The sequence below is a fragment of the Daphnia pulicaria genome, chromosome 1 (genome assembly GCF_021234035.1).
Source record: "Daphnia pulicaria isolate SC F1-1A chromosome 1, SC_F0-13Bv2, whole genome shotgun sequence".
In the NCBI taxonomy this organism is placed as follows: Eukaryota; Metazoa; Arthropoda; class Branchiopoda; order Diplostraca; family Daphniidae; genus Daphnia; species Daphnia pulicaria.
In genome coordinates this window covers 20239701-20243238 of record NC_060913.1, presented here as the reverse complement: position 1 = coordinate 20243238, position 3538 = coordinate 20239701, and the positions used below count along the sequence as shown (strand labels likewise).

The following is a 3538-nucleotide window of genomic DNA, read 5'->3' as shown; positions in this document are numbered from 1 at the left end:
CAAAATACTCGTTAAAAAACACAAAAATTTTGGAAATCAGTGTTTTATAACGATATGAATCAACTGTCCAAATAAAAAAAAATCGGTTACTTACCCGCGCCCAAGATCTGACGGCTCGGCATGGATTGACCCAGCTAGCTCATTCATTTACTTTTGCTGATCCAGTATCAAAATTTTTTTACGGATTACGATTTCAGAGTTGTGAATGAATTTAGAAAGAACTCCAATAAGGGGTTATACTGGACATGGATTTGTGGGTTCAATCGGACGAAATTGATTTTTTATGGGCGGAGCCTAAGTTATTTGCTTTTGTTTATCTGTTTTATGCTCTTGTTTATTTGCACCACGAAAAGACGAGTCGAAGCCCAACTGTTTGGTCCAGACAAGTATGAACGTGTCAGACCCCTCGGGCTATTGAGCACATCATGTTTTCCCCTTACCCCCTTTTGTCTGAATTGTTCGTCAGTATTGTAGCGAGGCGGGAGCCCTGCCTCTCAAGTTGAAAGCCGTCAGCCTTTTATGACAAGGCAGGCGCTTTCAGCCTTGATACTTAGGTTGCTTCGGATGGTGCAATGCCAATTGCGCCATCCGACAAACATCTTTCTCTTCTTGCACCACCACATCCTGGTGATGGTGCAACTGTATACGTGTCTTTATCTATGTTGCAATAACTAACCCTAAGTATAAAAGCCCACGCTTTGCCTCATCCCGGCAGAGTGATCCCGGCAGTGTACTCCCTAACAAGTGGTAAATACAAGTTTCCTTATAATATACTTTGTGTTTATGTGTTAGTATTAGTTCAGTATAAGTGTAACTTCAGTGTGAGTGTATATTGTGATCCAATCATCACAGTATCTTAATATTCGTGGAGCCAGTAGGTTGCAGAATACAGCTGTCTCAAAGATTTTCAAGTCTTCAAGTTAATGTTAGGAAATATCCGACATTATTTAGAATTTAATTCTTTTTGAAGTTAATGTTAGGAAATATCCGACAGTGACCATAAATAACTAGAAACTTTTTGTGGAATTAACCGTGGTCAGTATGGGACCTCTGTCCTGTTTTACCCCCACATTTTTCCTCATCAACCATTTTTCCCCTATTTTTCAAAATTCATTGTAATCGTGAACTATAAAACGTATGGCGATGAGGAAATTCCCTAATGTAATATAAACAACGCTCTTTATACAAATCTAATTTATTCAGCATTGTTACAAACTGAATTACAGACAAAACAAAGTTTTGGTCCTGTAAGACCCCGCTCTCTCCTACTTATTTTAAATTTGTAATGAGCTAAGATTATTTTGCTAGTACTACAGCTTCACAAAAGCTACTTTATGTATGCTTACATATTCGCATTGAAGATTTTCTATCGCAATTATCGATAACAATATATAGCAGACAATTATCTCATCTATCGATAAATAAATAGCGTTCGACGAAAATTTTTTGTCTTTTTGTTTCGTCTGTTTTTTTTTTATCTTTTGAAGTTTTGAGCATTACTTATTCCCTTTACACATTACATTATAAATGGCGTCTTTTATAAACAAGGGCCGTCACAAGAAAATATTGAAAGGAAGAGCTACCACTGCCATTGATGCAAATTACATATTGAATATTTTAAGAAAGTAAAAGAAAGTGGTGACGGTGTAGTGGAAGTGGAGGAATTACCACTGATATCTACAAGTCCAGAATATTTGGGAAATGTACACCCTGATCATGAGGTATTCAATCAAATCCAATACAGTTCAATTTGACATAGTAAATTAACTTAAAAGTTTGGTTTCTTTCATCTGAGGACTCAAACTGCAACATCACAGATAGTGGAGATTGTATTCAAGCTAAAATATCGGAAGTTACTGTACGTAAAGACCAGCATGGGTAAACAAATAACACTGTGAAAAATACTGACAAATAACACAACAGCAATGTTACTGATGATGTAAGTTTTTATAACGTTTATTCAAAATCACGGCATTTGTATATCAGCAGTTAAAACTGTGTTTGTTTATTAATAAAATATTATTAATAATATTATTTAAAGTGAATTTCACTTCAGACGACGGTTACCCGAAAGTTGTCCAAAACTGTGGTCACAAACACCGTTTATCAATCGAACAATAGCTCCCATAGTTCTTGGAACATTACGCTCTACCAGAAATCATGACGTAGGTCGATCCCAACGTAAGAAGTGATTTGAACTCTGGGTCTGGGTGCTGCAGTAAAACTTACTACTGAACACAAAGAAATACCTGTCAATGTTTTTATTGTCATATATGTACAAATGAACATGTAGACTGCAAATATGAGAGAGTCAAGAAGGGAATAAAAAATCTGATGTTTTGAACACAATTTTTTTGTCTTGTGGTTTTACTGTTTAGCTGGTTTGGTAGGCAGTTAATTGAACAAGAATGACCTGGGTGCCGTCTTTCCTCGTCTTTCCACCACGCGTAATGGTGTTCACTGCTTTTTGGACTGGGATGGGAAGGGTGACCTCGATGGAGCCTTTGGAAACTTGATCCTTATGCTGCCGAGTAAACTTCAGATCATCTGTTTAAAGCATGAATTTTGGGATCGCAAGTTGCTATCTCTCCTTTTTTTAATTCCATCTCCGAATAACGCCTCTATTTCATATTCTATTGAGAAACCAACTAAGCGAAAACGAATTTCGTCGGCGCCGGCTGGAAGGACGCAGAACATAATGACTTTTCTTGCTCTGCTACATGGTCTTTGTAGACAGAGACGACGATGGGTTGATTATGATGATTAAATCTTGAGTCCAGATTCGCAAAGGCAGTAGCGCCTTCTTCCTCTTTTAACTTAGTAATTTTTGTTACACCTCTATTTCTGCTGCAGCCTCATTTGAGGCGGTCGCTTCACCGTGTCGCTTCCTCACTGAATAAATTAACATACATGTAATTCAAATACTACAAAAATTTAAGAGCAAATGCTTACATAACAGACCAATAGAGCTTCTCAAATCGTTGAACACATTACAAAACACACTCAATGAGAATTCTTTTAATATTTCATGTTCGTCTTAGATTGTTTTAGGTTGTGTAGTACCTTCAATGGTACCGTCTTGAAAAATTTGTTCGAGAACAACATGAACCGGATTTCCCGAATCACGATTCCAACAATTAGGAACCGTAGCCATAAAAAAGCAAAAGAATTGAAAACATGTTTGCTGGCATGGTTGAAAACTAGAAGAGTTTTTAATCGTCTGCTCAGTTGTTGCCATTTTATCGATTTGATAACATTAATATATTTAAAAAATTCAATATGTCTAAAACTAAAGAGTATAAAAAAAATTAAGCGTAAGTATTTAAAAAAAACTTCAATGTAGAAATATCGAGAAAAAAAGTTGTGTTGTTGTTTTTTAAATGAACTTGTTGTGGGTTTTGCGAAACATGCAAACTTTTTCTCGAAACTGAAATCGCAATACACAAAAACTCGATCAGTAATAGATAAATTGTCAAAATTACAGCAAAAAAATTTTCTCCAGGTTACGCCTGTAAACATAATCTTGTGTCTTATCATT

General features: G+C 36.1%; 1 long non-coding RNA gene across 2 annotated transcripts; it reads left to right on the top strand.

Moving 5' to 3' along the window:
* The first annotated feature begins 393 nt into the window (after positions 1-393).
* Positions 394-3278, top strand: LOC124321113. Of its 2 annotated transcripts, XR_006914145.1 has the most exons (4): positions 706-747; positions 1549-1721; positions 1796-1939; positions 2042-3278. It is a non-coding gene; the product is annotated as an uncharacterized LOC124321113 (long non-coding RNA). The 2 variants fall into 2 exon arrangements; XR_006914144.1 differs by having other exon boundaries at positions 394-1721.
* The last annotated feature ends 260 nt before the right edge of the window (positions 3279-3538 follow it).